Genomic DNA, 16,259 nt, shown 5'->3' with positions numbered 1-16,259 from the left:
CTTATTGATGTGACGCATCACAGACACAAACACCCACACACACACACAGAGAGAGAGAGATGAGAGAAGATGAGAGAGGAGAGAGAGATGAGAGAGGGAGATGAGGGAGAAAGAGAGAGAGAGAAAGAGACTGAGAGAAAGAAAGGAAATGATTACCACAATCAAGCTAATTAGCATGTCTATCAATTCACATGGCTACCTTGTGTTTCTTCATGAGAACATTTATTCTCTTAGGGGCTCTTAATGGCTCGGGGGTAGAACCTCAGTAGCATATGTGGGGCTCTGGGTTCATTTCCCAGCCCCTAAAATAAGCAAACAAACAAGCAAGATCTTTATTAACAAACTCAAGTATTAATATAGTAATGGTTTGTCTGTCTGTTTAAAAACAGGGTCTCATGAATACCAGACTGACCTTGAACATGCTTCGTAGTCAAAGCTGGTCTATATCTCCTGCCCTTCTTGCCTTCGCTCCTCCAGTGCTAAGATTACAGATGTGCACCACTAGGTCAGGCCGCAGTGCAGTAGATTAATTATAGCTACCATGCTGTGAGAATCTTCTGGAATTTTTTTCTCCTACATAATAGAAATTGTTTTCTTTTTACTAGGAGTGTAACTATATGTGCAAAGAGAATTTAGAGTCACTGCTTTGGAGATTGATTCATCAATACAGACATCAAAGAAAAATTTAAGGGCTGTGAGGGTTGGGCACCTGATTCAGTTCAGTGTTTCAACATGATCGTTCTATAGGCCTGACTCTTATCCCTCTTCATTCTGATAAAGGAGAGGGCGGCATCTACTCCACAGTAGGCACATTGTGCCTGTCTGAGATGGTTTGGGGTCAGTGGAAGGCTACTGCCAAGTCTGGCACTGTGGAAGCAGCAGGTGGATCAGGGCTGAGTCCCAGATCACTGGGCGATAATCTCTGCATTAGAACATTTCTAACAAAGGATTAGCCGAGATTAAGTGTAATAGTCAACTACACCCTGCAAGATTCCGGGGAATGCTGCTCTAACCTTTCGCTGTACTCATGTGGGAGGCTGAGCTGCTGTGTCTGTCAGCGAGACCCTTGGGATACTCATGTCTCTCTCAAATCTGTGGTATTTTGTTTGTAGTACTCAGTGATTCTTATCAACTTGCCAGTAAGCAGTGAGCTCACTGAGTATGACACACACTTCTTTTTCATCTTTTTTTCTTCCTTCAGGAAGTTTTAAAGTCAATATGTAGAACGAACTCTTCCCTACCTTCCTCATTTTTGAAGGTTCTCAGGCCCAAGATATGAGTATAGAATGACAGTCATTTAGAAAATCCAGTAAACCAAACAACTAGTGAGTTTCTCAGCCATTTCAGCAACTAATGGCAAAAGATATATGATATATATTCTTCTAAGTATTATATTACATTTTCAATGAAGTATTACTTTACATTTTCCAATATTCAATGAAGTATTACGTTTTCAAATATTCAATGACTTTGCCGGGTGACCTTTTTTCTAAGCCACCTTGCTGATATAATTGTGTGTATATGGCTGTATGTATGTGATTGTGGGTGTGTATGTGGTGCTGGGGACTCAACCTAGGGCTCTGAGCATGCCAAGCAGGTGTTCTACCATTGGCGCTCTCTTTCCCTTAAAAGCCATCTTGACCTCTTGTTCTTTCATTTTCTTCCTGCGCTTCTCAGCTGCCATTACCATTTCCGTGTTTCTGTGAACTCTTATTCCTTTGCTATAAGGAAAATTGACCTTATTTTCTTCAGCTCTTCTGAGTCCATCTGATACAACTCCTATAAGACATGGAACTTGAGCAGCTTAGAGACAGCTGCCATCCAACACGCATGCCTAGTGTGACTCTACAAATGCTTCCTAAAGGCTGCTGGCCAAGTGAGTTAACTGAAGTCTAACAGTCTGGCCTAGAGTGAAGCATGCTTTTACTGATTTTTACGCTTCAGGACAATATGTCAGTTTTTCATGAAATCTTCCCTGAGAAGAATATTCCCTAGAGAAACAACTTTTGGGGGGCTAGAGAGATGGCTCAGAGGTTAAGAGCACTGACTGCTCTTCCAGAGGTCCTGAGTTCAATTCCCAGCCACCACATGGTGGCTCACAACCATCTATAATGAGATCTGATGCCCTCTTCTGGCATGCAAGCATACAGGGAAGGAATGTTGTATATATAATAAATGAATAAATCTTTAAAAAAAGGAAAAAGAGAAACAACTTTTGTGCACAGCCGAAGGAGCCAGCAATTCATACTAAATCAAAAATGGCCAGTTTACTGCCAACCGGGGTCAAGACATTACAAAATGATTGAAGGAACCTGGTGACTCACCTCACTACTTCCTGTCCTCCTGTCAAAGCTGCTTCACCTAGGAAAACCATTCAGTCAGCACTACAGTGGTTTGGGGCACAGGAAAACCTCTGGGTTTTCTGGGGTGTGTCAGTAGTCAGACACTGTAACTGGTTTGCAGTGGGCTTGCAAGGGATCTCAGGTTTTGCGTTGTGATTATATAAATTAGCATTCATTGTATGCTTTCCTGATTCTCTAAGCCAACTCCTTATTTACGAGTCATTTGGTGCCATGTTGCCTCTCAGCCATCACACATCTAGAATTAAGAGGGCTGGCACCTCAGTTGTTAGGTGCACACTTCCAGAGAACTTGTATCCAATTCCCAACACCCACAGGGGGCTTACAACCTTCTGTAACGCCAGTCGCAGGGAGGGCAATGTCCTCTTCTCTCCTTGGAGGGCACTGCATGCACACAGTGCGCATAACATATATGCAGCGAACATGTTCATACACATAAAATAAAAATCTCTTTTTAAAACATATAAACACTCGATGGATGGGTTAAAGCTGGTATCACAAAAGTTATGAATGTAACTCAACTGGAGAGTACTTGCCTACTGTGCAAGGCCCTGGGTTCTGTCCTCAGCACTTCAAAATAAACAAACCGGGTGAAGCAGAAACCTGCAGAGGTGCTGGGACTTGGCCAAGGTAACTCTCCGTAGTTGTCAGTGGGGAGGGTCTCAGGAGCTGTGGAATCCAGTGAAAAGTACCAAAGTGAAGTCAGCTTGCTTGAGGACACATGGGAGTCCTATCAGAAAAGGATTTGGGCCCAGGTTTCCAGGATTCCATCTTTAGACAAGTTGGGGCTTGGGGGCTTGTTGATGTAATCTCCATTTTATATACCTGCAAACAGAAACAGGGAGGTGGCTGGTTGCAAGGCAAGTCTCCAAGGGAGAAGACTAGTAAGAGCCAGATTCCTGCCCTCCTTATCACCAGCCTGGTGATCCTCCCATTGTGTTATTCCGCCACCTCGTAAATACAGTGGAAAGAGACTTGGGATTGTGTTTCAACACGTTGGCTTTTCTGTGCTAGGACAGCAAGGGCTCTGCTGCTAGTGGTGTTCATTGGCTGAATGCTAAGAATTAAAACCGAAGCGTAAGAATTGTGTCTTCAGCAATTGTCCAGTGCTTCATGAATGTACACTTGTGCGTGAACAGTCAACTCTGTTACAAAATACCTTGGTTGTGAGAGTGGGAACAAGAATTAAGGAAGTGTATTCACTGTAAAAATAATAAATTCCAAGAGACCTGTTCTAATCTTAAGAACTAGGTAAAAATGATAGTTGATAAATGTGGTTAATAAGTAATGTATACAAAGCAGGAAAGCAGCTCAACAAGGCAATAAAATCCATTCGAAATTCGCTTGGATAGGAACCCAAGCTTCAGAGTTTGCAGAGGATGTTAGCCCCAAGAGCTGAAATGATATGTTTACTGAATTTTTTTGTAGCATTAAGCAAGTGGCAGAGTCATTATTATTGTGATCCAGAATTACAGGGCCAAGGACCTCATCCAGGGCTTTGCCCCCATCTGGTGGCCTACGGTGATTAGGAAGGTGTGTCTGATATGAATGTGTCATTGATGGGGGATGATTGCCATGGAAATCCCAAAGGTGCCTTAGGCTCTAGTGATATACCTAGGGGTAGCTTAGCCTACCAGTTTCATCAAGACTCAACAATTTTGATACTTTTGTGTTGTAGGAGGCTACTTGTTCATTCCCAGCTGCCCAGACCTGAAATAATGACTCAGAAACTGTCATTTGAATCACTGCTTGGCCAATAGCTTAAGCATATTGCTAGCTAGCTCTTATATCTTTGGTTAACCCATTTCTATTCTGTGTATTGCCACGTGGCTGTGGCTTACCAGGTAATGTTCCATCCAGCATCTGGCATCATCTTCAGCAAGGCTACCTGACATGGCCCTGACTCTGCCTTCTTTCTCCCAGCATTCAATTTAGTTTTCCCAACCTAGCTCTATTCTACCTTATCATGGGCCAAAGCAGTTTCTTTATTCACTAACCCATAAAAGCAACACATGGACAGAAAGACTTCCCACACCACTTTAGTTTCTTAGATCCAAATACATGTTCCATGCCAAGTCAAAGACAGATCACATATGTGATGAAAGCCTCCAAGATTGTAATATAGCTGAAAATTTCCTATTGTCCACTGACCATATAGCTCAGGGCACCATGTGGTGTAGTGACACTGGCAGACACAAGCCTGCTGCTCTGCCAGCCGTATAACGTATAGCAGGACTGGGAAAGCTCCATGGTGGAGTATTTGCCTAGCATGTAGACCTTAGATTCCACTCCAGGAATATAACTTGCATAATTATAGACTGGATCATAATAATGATGACCATGTTACTTGCTTATATTATTTAATGTGTTGTATTTTTATTGCTGTTTGAGTATATGCCTCCTCATTAGGAAAGTCTAGTCCCGCTACCATACTATGCCCAAAGCAGCTTGATTTCTTTCCTGTTTACCATTTCTTCTGATTGCGTCATTTTATTTTGTGTCTGATTTGATCTTCTGTTGTTTTGTTTATCATGATCCTGGGGTTGTCTTTATCATATATGTGTCATATAACATATGTGTATGTGTGTGTATATATATGTATATGTATGTATATATTTGTATATATGTGTGTGTATATATATATATACATATATTAGTAGCTTATACTGTCTAGGTTCATGAAAGTACATTCTGTAATAGTCAAATAGCGATTATACTGCATAGCAATGGACTTCTTACAATGCATCCTTAGGTGACGTAGGACTATATCTTTATGTACAAAGGCTTTGTACCTCAAAGTTTAAATTTTAAATGGTTGAAGATGGCCAAACACATTTGTAACTCAAAATGCAGGAGGCTGAAGCAGGAGAATCACTGTGAATTTGAGGCCAGCTTGGGTTGGGCTGTATGTAACGAGTTCCAGGCCCTCCTGGGCAAAAACCGGAATGCCAGTTCTCCTAGTCACAGCCGTGGCAGCTTATTAAAGACTTCTGTGGGAAGCCACGTTCATCCTCCCTGCTGAGGGCCAGAAGCCACCATACTCAGCCTGGTTTTGGCCTTAAAGACCCAGCTCTACTGACTGCAGCTGGCTGAAGTTTTGACAGATAGTGTCATACTGTTTATGTTGACAGTTTGCGTATCTTCCTCTTTTTTCTTCATATCCCTTCTTTAAAATTCTCTTTCTTGGGTTCAAGTGATAGCTCAGTGTGTAAAGGTGCTTGCTGCTAAGCCCAGTGACCTGGATGCCCTGGGACCATGTGGTGGAAGGGAGAGAACTAATCCTAGCAAGGTGCTATCACCTCCACATGCACGTATGTGCATGCACACAAGTAAAAAGGAAATACACAAATACTTTCTTACTTTGTGGTGCATTTATTCATTTAAGATTTTTAAGTAATTAAGGTATGCAGGTTTTTCTCTGGATTTGAAGTAGGGGAGGGTTTCATCCCCCCTTTTTAAATTTTTTTTAATCATTTCAACCCAAATCCTATTACTTTAAAATTTGACCTTGTTAGAAAGCAAGTGTCCATGGTTCCATTGTTGTTGCACCTCCCATTGTGTGTAGGAGGCGTGTTCTGTTGCTAGAGGGTATGGTGATAGAGTTGCCAGGCTGTGATGTCTACAGAACTTTGCTGCTGATGGGAGCTAGAAAACACAGCCCAGCCATTGTGATTAGGACCATCTGTCTTTATTTACATTGGCCTGAACTGGTGAATGATAAAGGAAAATCAATGATGTGAAGATGATTAGTCCTTATTTGCGCTCCAATGCGGAATTTGCTGAGGCACCAGACTGCAGTGTTTCTCCTGTCACCCACTTCTCACCAGAGGATGTGGAAAGCCCGCAAAGCTAAAGCCTGTCTTCCTCCAGCCATCTCCTCAGAGCACTGTCAGGAGCAATCCCAGAAATCCGTGCAAATTCTAGAACGGGAGAATGGAAAGGGCTGTGTTGACTCATACATCTGGGAGATCCAAGGTGTTCCCAGCTGTGGGAATCACTGCCTCTTCTTGGCTCTGTTGTCTTCTGGGAGGGCAGACATTCACAGGTAGCATGTTCCCTGAGCTGTGTCCAGGCAGCCCACTCCTCAGCCTTAATGCCTAGCCTCAGCACAGGGCTTCTCGGGGGCCCAGCGAAGGCAGCACAGTGCCTACCTGGAAGACTCCTGTGGATTTCAGTTCATTTGTTCCCTCTGTACACTCCTTCTTCTGATGCCCCCTTTCTTCCTCTGTCTGCTTTCAGAATTCAGGCAGGAAATTAGCATTGTCCATGGATGTCCTTAAATTCCAGTGCATCGTAAGCTAACTCTCGCAAGAATGTTCCCTGGTCTAAAGTTCATTCACCAAGCACAATGCAGAGAGAGAGAGAGAGAGAGAGAGAGAGGAGAGAGAGGAGAGAGAGAGAGAGAGAGAGAGAGAGAGAGAGAGAGAGAGAGAGAGAGAGAGAGTCGTTCCTGCAGGTATTATTAATTCCCACTGAATATTCTCAAAGTGCACATGCTCACTTTGTTGTCAACAGGAGAGAAACAGAGAAGGCTGAGGGATGGGAACAGGATGGGGGATGACACACAGGTACTTTACTGTGACATGCTTTTCTCCCTTCAGATTTCCAGCTTTATTTGAGATATGCCTGAGGTCAAAGATGGGGGTTGGGAGCTGCCTGACTGGTTCTGTTGTGTTGTGGTATGTGGGCCACAGATTTCTCCGATACCTGTCTTCAGAACGGGTTCCCATTGTGCTCGAACGTGGAGGCTTCAGCTAAAATTCTGGAAAGGAAGAAATTTGTAGATATTTGAGTAAATGTATCCATTATTTATTATTTAATATATGTTATGAATAAACAAACAATTCATTGATTAATACAAGCAAAAAAAGACTGACCACTCTGAAAGTCCTTCAACACAGATTTACTAAACAACTTAGGGTTTTCATTAGACACATATGTGTTCATTGACATAGTGTACTTGTGGCACACTGTGGATAAATTTATAAACGAACAGTCTGTAGCCGAGTCATGTGCATATATGTGTGTGTGTCCCTTCAGCATAGCTGGGTACATATACACACACTAAAGCATGCAAATGTGCAATGGTTATCTTTCGGAGCAATCTTTAGGAACCTCTTCACTCTAAATATTCAATTATTACCTTATTTCTGGTTTTCCTTCTTTCTTTGCGGTCTGGGGGGTTGAGCCTCACATCTGCTAGGTAAGTGTTCCACCCCTGAGTTCTGCCCCAATTCCTCTTGCATTTCTCTGTTTCTTGAATTATTTTGTATTGAGTGTGTTTTACTTTCCTCAATAGAGAAGAGATGATGGGAGTTTACAGTTTTAAATCAGTTTCTAAATTAAAAATTAAAGTTTTAAAGAGCAACCATTACAAAGTGGGGTAGCCGCACGGCAGCGGAGACGCCGAGAGGAAAAGACCATGGCTGCCGAGCCACCAGGGTGCATTTTCTGTCACCTGCACAGCCTCACCGCCAACTTCTGACTATTTTTCTAGATTTTTGACTGTCACAATGACAGGAAGAGCCACAGAAACTACTTGGATTTATAATTATGGATTCACTAGACACTTATCATGTATTTATAATAAACGTTGTACCATGGGAACAACAAAGAAATACAAGAACTGAATTTAGCCTTCTAAGTGTCAAAGTGGTGAGAGGGTCCCAATGGGAACACACAGGGATGGGGATGTGACTGAGGGGCGCACAGGGATGGGGATGCGACTCAAGGGCACAGAACTTGCCCAACGCATACAACACTCTGGGTTCAATCCTTAGCACTGAACACAAACGAATAAATGAGCTACAGGGATGGTGCTACACCAGTAACTACTTTGCTATTGTTTTGAAATGGTCTCATAGCCCAAAATGGCAGCACTCACTGTGTAACAAAGGGTGACCTTGAACTCCTGATCCTTCTGCCTCTGCTCCCCAGTGCTGACAGTACAGTAGACAGCCTCTAACGAGTTCAGCTGTAACTTATCTAGAACCTCAAAGCAGGACCAAACTGTCAAGGCAGCAAATACAAGTGTTTTGCTGCTTTCGTTTCTTTCTGGACAGGAAGAAGGCACATTTGGTCTAGAAACTTGCCTCTGACTTATGCTGTGGAGTCTGTCTCCCAAGTCTCGCAGGTGAGACCCATGCAGAAGGGGTGCCCCTCACGGAACTCTTCCCAGCTGACTTTAAAGTGTAGCCCTTTCCTATCTTTCAGTGGAATCTTAGGTAATGACAACGATGAACTGTTTGGCATACGCTTAGAATAAAGAAGCACATACCTCATTAGGCTGAACCTTTGCAGAGTCAGGAATGTAGCTCAGTTGGTAGAGTGCTTGTGTAGCCTGTGGGGGTGGGGCGGGGTGGGGACTTGATTTGATTGCCAGAACCACATAAACTGGCATGTTGGCACATGCTTGTAATCTCAGTGCCTGAAGTGGAGTCAGAAGGATCCAAAGTTCAAGGTCGTCTGCGGCTATATATTAAATCCGATTCCAGGCTGGAATACATGACTCTTGGTCTCAAAGGTGAATAAAAGGTTCACACAAAAATGGTTATGATTTTTTTTAAGCTGGGTGGTGGTAGCACATGAATTTAATCCCAGTGTTTGGGAGGAAGAGTCAGGAGGATCTCTGAGATCAAGGGCAGCCTGGTCTACAGGACTACAGAGAAAGAGATCCTGTCTCTCCCCCTGACCAAAAAGAAAAGAAAAGGTTTATGTATTTTGATGAAGTTACACTTTTGGCAAGCTTCCACTTTCAGGTATACTTATGGGTAAAGCTTCCTTTGCCAAAATACCAAATACCAGGACAGTTAGGATGAGAACACAGGGAGTGAGGAGCGTGGAGTGTGCAAAAGGAGAGTGAGCTCTCTGAAGAGGTGTCTGGGCTGACTAGGGAGGCCTCCTGAGGATTGAGTCTTTGTTGGAATAGCAAATGAAAGCCATCTCAGGGAAACCGAGGCAGACATTCCACACCATAGAGAACAAGTGGTCAACAGTGGAGGCCAGGCATCGTAGTTTGGCTTAGTATTGCTGTGATGAAACATCATGACCAAAAGCATCTTGGGAAGGCAAGATGCTTAGGCTTACACTTTCCCTTCCAGGTAATGGTCCACCCCTAAGGGAAGTCAGGGACGGGACTGAAACAGGGCCGGTGCCTAGGGGCAGGAGCTGATGTGGAGGTCATGGAGGGATGCTGCTTACTGGCTTGCTCCGCGTGGCTTCCTCAAGCTGCTTTCTTGTAGAACCCAGGACCACCAGCTCAGAGACAGCACTACCCACAATGGGCTGGCCCTCCCCAGCAGCCATTAATTATGGAAATGCCCCACAGGCTTGCCTACAGCCAGATGTTATGGAAACATTTTCTTAACTTAGGTTCCCTCCTGACTCTAGCTTGTGTCAAGCTGGCATACGGCTGGCAACACAGCAGGGTAGATGAGCTGAAGAGATTATCCGGGACTCCTGATGTTGAGAGGTAACAGTAACAATGGGAGATGAGCCTGTGTGAGCCTAACAGTGGAGGGAACATCATTCCAATTTAGCAGTTGCCAGGAAGAAGTGCAAGTATAGAGAAATGAGTTACTCTTGCCCAGTCTGTGATGTGTGTGTGTGTGTGTGTGTGTGTGTGTAGTGTGTATATGTGTGTGTGCAAGTATGTGTCGTGTGTGTAGTATGTGTGTGGTGTGTATGTGTGTGTCTTTGTTGTATGTGTGTGGTGTGTGTATGTGTTGTGTGTGGTCTGAGTGTGGTATGTATGTGTGTTGTATGTATATGGTATAGTATGTGTGTCTATGTGTGTGGTATATATGTTGTGTATGTGTGTGTGTGGTGAGTGTATGTGTTGTGTGTGGTATTATGTGGTGTGTGTTTGTTGTATGTATGTGAGGAATAGGTGGGTGTTTGTGTGTGTGTGGTGAGTGTATGTGTTGTGTGTGTGTTGTGTGTATGTGGTATATGTGGTATGTAGGGGGGTGTGGTGTGTATGTGTGGTGGGTGTGCAAGTGTGTGTGGTGTGTATGTGCATGTATGTGGTGTGTATGTGTGTGTGGTGTGTTCATGTGTGTGTGGTGCGCATATGTGTGTGTGGTATGCAAATGTGTGGTGTGAATGTGTGTGTGGTATATATGTTTTTGTGGTGTGTGGTATGTGTGTGGTGTTTATGCGTGTGTGGTGTGTGTATGTGTGTGGTGTATATTTGTGGTATGTATGTGTTTATGGTGTGTATGTGTGTGTTGTGTATGGTATGTGTATGTTGTGTGTGTGTTTGTGTTTATGGTTTGTGTGTATGTGAATGTGGTTTGTGTGTGTGTGAGAGAGAGAGAGACAGAGAGAGAGAGAGAGAGAGAGAGAGAGAGAGAGAGAGAGAGTGGTTTGTGTGTATTCAGGTGTTCATGTGTGTGCATGTATGAGTGTGGGTACCCACATACCATGGTGCACAGGTGGAGGTCAGAGGACAACTTCAGGTGTCAGTCCTTACCTTCCACCTTGTTTGGGATGGGACATCTCTTGTCTGTTGCTATGTACACCAGTGTAGTTGGCTGGCAGGCGGCTAGAGATTCTTCTGCGTCCCCGCCCACTTGTTGGTAGGGGCATACTGGAGGGATTGCAGATGCATGTGCCACTGTGTCTGGCTTTCTACATGTGTTCTGAGGATCCGAGCTCAGACTGTCTGGCTCGTGGGGCCAGTGCTTTACCCGCTGAGCCATCTCCTCAGCCTCCTTCATGGTTTCTTAGCAGTGTGTGGGCTGGTGGAAACTGTACTTCTACACACTTCTCAGGTTGCTGAGGCCCATCTGTGGCTACGTCTGCATCCACAGGGCTTTTAGGACTAGTGAGGCTGACCTGGGAGATTAGGATCTCTAAGGAAGAAAGGCAGAAGGCTGTGCATAGAATGCCATTTTGTCCTTACTTCAGGTACGACTCGGTGCCTTGTCCTGTTGATGTGCAAAGACCTCCAGTTCCCTGGGCTTCAGGTTCTTGCTCTTCTCACCTTACCCAAATTTAGACTCTAGCCTGGACTATACCACCCCCAACTCAGTACACTAGGCCTTAATGTCAACTTTTGATCTTCCTAATGTCTCACTGGTGCCTCCCTACTGCAGCCTGTATATACATTCTCCCTTTATGGCCCCACAACTGAGCTAGAACTGAGTAAGCACTCACTTACAAAATCCATTTTGTTTATTTTTCAAATACTAGACCATATTAATGATCTATGACAGTGAATTCCATGATGGCATGTTCATACACATAGTCTTTACCACAGTCACTCCTGCTACTCCCCTATCCCTCTTCTCCCCCCCCCCCCAACTGATTCCCTTCTCTGACTAGTCTCCTTTATACTATTGTGTATTTCATGTGTGTGAGACCCACTGCTTTAATCAGGGCTGCTTACAGGGACATAGATGAGGGATTACGGGTAGGAGCATCTTAACAGTGGCTACACCACTGACGAAAATGTCTCTTTCTCCCTCATCATCTGTCAGCCACCGTAGATCCTGGGTGATGGGATCTGAGCTGTCCCCACACCAGAGTACAGACAGCTCGAATCTTGTGCAGGGCATATGCATGAACCAAGAGTTCAAGAGTGCAGTGGTCCTGCCATGCCCGGAAGACAGTGTTCTGTATCATTCCATCCCTTCCTCCTGCTCCTCTATTCTTTGGTTCTGTCTTCCGCAATGCTTCCCAAGCCTTGACAGGGGTGGTGTAGATGTCCTCTTCGAGGCTGAGCACTCGGCAGTCACTTGCTCTCAACACTTTGACCAGTTATGAGCCTCTTCAGTTAATAACACCTGCTAAAGAAAGCTTCTCTGACCAACTTCAAGCAGGATGGACAGGCGTGTTTAGGAGGCAATGTGAAGGGGCACCACATTAGCAGTACAGCAGCAACAGCTTCCCCCTTAGGCTTATGTCTTCCCCAGCTTTATACCAGCCACCTATTTCCTCCTGTGGGTGGAATTAGAAAGTTTTTTGTTACCCCCAAATAGTCATGCCCCTGCTGGACCAGCTGGCACATCTTTCCCCAAAGGTCAATAAGGTAGCATATAGGGTCCATAGTGTAAGATGTTGATTCTTCCTCGCAGCAGTCTGCCTACATAGCACCTTCCAGTTTCATGAACAGCCAGCATGGAGGAAGCTTCCAGCTCAGTTCCAGTTTGTCCCCCTTCCCACACATCTTATTATACAGGAGATTTATTTACTGGGGACTGACCCTGGGCTCTCTTGTGCATGTTAGGCAAATACTCTAGCACTGAGCTATACCCAGTCTTGTCATAGCCCCAATAACTGTATTCTCTTTTTCTTGATGTTTTGACCTTCTTCCCCAACCCACCCTTTTTTTTCTTTTCTTTTTTTTACTAAAAGTTTATTAAGTTTTATTTGGGAAACATTGGTAAATACAACTCAGTAGGTGATGGTGTCAAGAATGATAGACTTTTTTTTACTGAGCTCTACATTTTTCTCTGCTCCCCTCCATACCTCTCCCCTCCCCTTCAACCCTCTTCCAAAGTCTCCATGCTCCCAATTTACTCAGGAGATCTTGTCTTTTTCTACTTCCCATGTACATTAGATCTATGTAAGTCTCTCTTAGGGTCCTCATTGTTGCCTAGGTTCTCTACGATTATGATTTGTGGGCTGGTTTTCTTTGCTTTATGTTTAAAAACCACTTATGAGTGAGTACATGTGATAATTGTCTTTCTGGGTCTGAGTTACCTCACTCAATATGATGTTTTCTAGCCCCATTCATATGCCTGCAAAATTCAAGATCTTGTTATTTTTTTCTGCTGTGTATAGTACTCCATTGTGGAAATGTACCACATTTTCCTTATCCATTCTTTGGTTGAAGGACATTTAGGTTGTTTCCAGTTTCTGGCTATGACAAACAATGCTACTATGAACATAGTTGAGCACATATCTTTGTGGCATGATTGAGCATCCTTTGGGTATATACCCAAAAGTGGTATTACTGGGTTTTGAGGAAGGTTGTTTCCTAATTTTCTGATAAATCGCCATACTGACATCCAAGGGGGTTGTATCAGCTTTCTTTTGCACCAGCAATGCAGGAGTGTTCCCTTTTCCCCACAACCTCTTCATCATAAGTTGTCATCAGTGTTTTTGATCTTGGCCCTTCTTACAGGTGTAAGATGGAATCTCAGAGTTGTTTTGATTTGCATTTCTCTGATGACTAAGGATGTTGAACATTTCCTTAAGTGTTTTTTGTCCATTTTAGATTCCTCTGTTGAGAGTTCTCTGTTTAGGTCTGTACTCCATTTTTTTATTGGATTATTTGTTCTTTTGATGACCACTTTTCTTAAAGAGACTTTCTTATATCAAGAATAAAAGACATAGTCTTCTTTCCTCTGCCTCCGACTTCGGCCACTCTCTAATGCTTTCACTTACTCATTGCTGCAGTGTTTATTATGGGGAAGGTGGAAGACAGTCTCTACCCTTAGGGGTTTCTCTCCCAGTGCTGGGACTGAAGGAATGTCTAGATACAGATGTGATAAAGCTATCAACAAGATATCTGGGGAGCCTGGACTTTAGTCTGGAGCCTAAAGTGACTCATTCTCACCCTTTTTAGGAGCTGCCTTTCTGAGCTGTCACTTCTAAATGACTGCATGCCAAAACAAAACTGGAACAAAACAGTTGATTTTTTTTAAGCCTTCAACCCTGGAAGTGAGCTGTTCCTGTAGATAAATCAGCAAGTATTACAGACTCCTGGCTGCCCTTTAGGAATGTGCTTGCTTCTCAACGTGTAGAAAGTCATTTACTGCCCCCTCCCCCACCTGCTCTCTTCCAGCAATGCCAGAGAGCTAATGCAGGGCCTGTGCTAGGAAGGCTCCACCTCCAGCCTGCCTTTTGATTTAATGACTTTGATTTTTGATCTCTAGCAAATGGCTGCAGAGAAATGTAGAAGGGCTGAACTCTACCTGCCCTCTGTGCTGTGGGCACCAGTACATGATGCTGATAAAAGCTAAGGTGACACAGCTTTGAGCCAGTGAACTTTCCTGGTTGAACTGTGTGTGTGTGTGTGTGTGTGTGAGAGAGAGAGAGAGAGAGAGAGAGAGAGAGAGAGAGAGAGCTTTAACAATATTAAATATTTTCACTCTGCTCTCTTCCCTTGTTCTCCCACACCTCCCGTCTCTCATATGTGCTGTGATTTAAGAAAACCCAATTTACAACTTTTCGCCGGACATAGTGGCTCATCCCAGAGAGCTCAGCTGAGGCAAGAAGATCGCAATGAGTTGGAGGCCAACCTTGACTACTTAGTGCATTCAGGCCAGTGAGCTTCATAGTTAGACTCTGTTACAGAACAAACAGAAAACACACCAAAATCTAAGAAATGGGCCAAAGGATTATTTATATTGTGGAGAAGTCTCACTCCCTGTGGACAGCAAACTAGAAGCACGCTTAGATTTACCAAACTCCATGACTAGACAAGATTTTTTAGGAACACATAGTGCAAAACAAAAATGTTTTTTCCTGCTTGCACTTTCTTTGAACGATAATCAATTCGCTTTTCCCGAGCCTCCAAATATTTCTCTCTCCTTACGTTTTTATTCATCATTCTCACTCTCATTGCCATCATGTGGATGTGTTTGTAGGATGAGTCTGTGAGCAGTGAGTATACATGTGTGGAATAGTGCATGCGTGGGAGTCCGAAATCACCTTTCTAGAGTGGACGTTCCCCTTCCACCGTAGGTTCCAGGGATCCAGCTGGGCTTGTCAAGCTTGCACTGTAAGCCCTTTTACCCACTGAGCTGTCTTGGCAGCCCAGCAAATGTATATCTCAATAAAACCGTAATGATAACTTGGGGCTCTTGTAACTACTTTTCTCGTCTGTGCCCCCAAGTCTTTCCTTCACACATGGCCTAGATGACCAGCCTGCAGACAGAGGTTCTCACAGGAACTGATCCCACCTCCTGTTCCAGTACCATCAGCAGTGATGCTGCCAGGCCCTACAAGTTCATCTACCTCAGTACCAGACATCTAGTCTCTTTGAATGCTTCTTGTCCCTGGAGTTTTTACTTCATACTTCTAGATTGCTCCCAAAGTCCTTCTGCTGGGTCCTCTGGATCTTGGGGTGCATCATCAAGAACACCCCCAAATGTTCGGCAGTGTTGACGTGTTGACTGTCTCTGAGCTAACCTTGGCCCTTGCCTCAGGATGTTGCCTTTCCCGCCACCCTCACCCATGGCAGCCTTAGACCTTCTGTCTCTTTCCACACAGCCCACATCTCATCCCACAGGCATGTTTCCTTGTTTCTCACCACCACCACCACTACCACCCTTGCACGCGTGCGCGCGCGCACACACACACACACACACACACACACACTGCTCCCTCCTGGATGAAGGTCTCTGTGCCTGCAGCACCTCTCTTTCCAGCACAGGCCCAGGCATGCCCCTGGCAATTCTGCATTCCTCTTGACAACTAGTCTTGCATTTGGGCTTCTCTGTGCTGTGCCCTTTTGGCCTCCACCAGGTCCATTGCTGCTCCCAGACTCTTATCATTATCAGTCATTTCGTCATCTCCAAAACCCAGAGTTGACCCTAGTTTTCAAACTGTGCCTTTCCCATTGCTCTAGCAATGGAAATAACTTGGATCTGCTACCATTGCCCCTTCACGTATGGCGCTTCCTTGCCTGGTACATTGGTGTCATATCTGAGAAAGATCCAATGCTGACAAGCACAGTCCTCTAACTGAAAGGGACTGGGGAGATGTTCACAGCCAGCTGGCTAGTTTCACTTTGAGACAGTGAGCACAGTGCCAAAGTGTCCCAGGTACAGATCTAGAGATCCTGCTGTACGTCTCCTCAGGCCCCCATTTCCCTGTGCCTTCACCTCTCCTCCACGTTTTAAACCTGACGCTCCATCTCACATTGCACCTTTGCTTCTTATTCCC

This window comes from Arvicola amphibius, chromosome 8, assembly GCF_903992535.2.
Source record: "Arvicola amphibius chromosome 8, mArvAmp1.2, whole genome shotgun sequence".
Taxonomy (NCBI): Eukaryota; Metazoa; Chordata; class Mammalia; order Rodentia; family Cricetidae; genus Arvicola; species Arvicola amphibius.
This window is presented reverse-complemented; position numbering follows the sequence as displayed.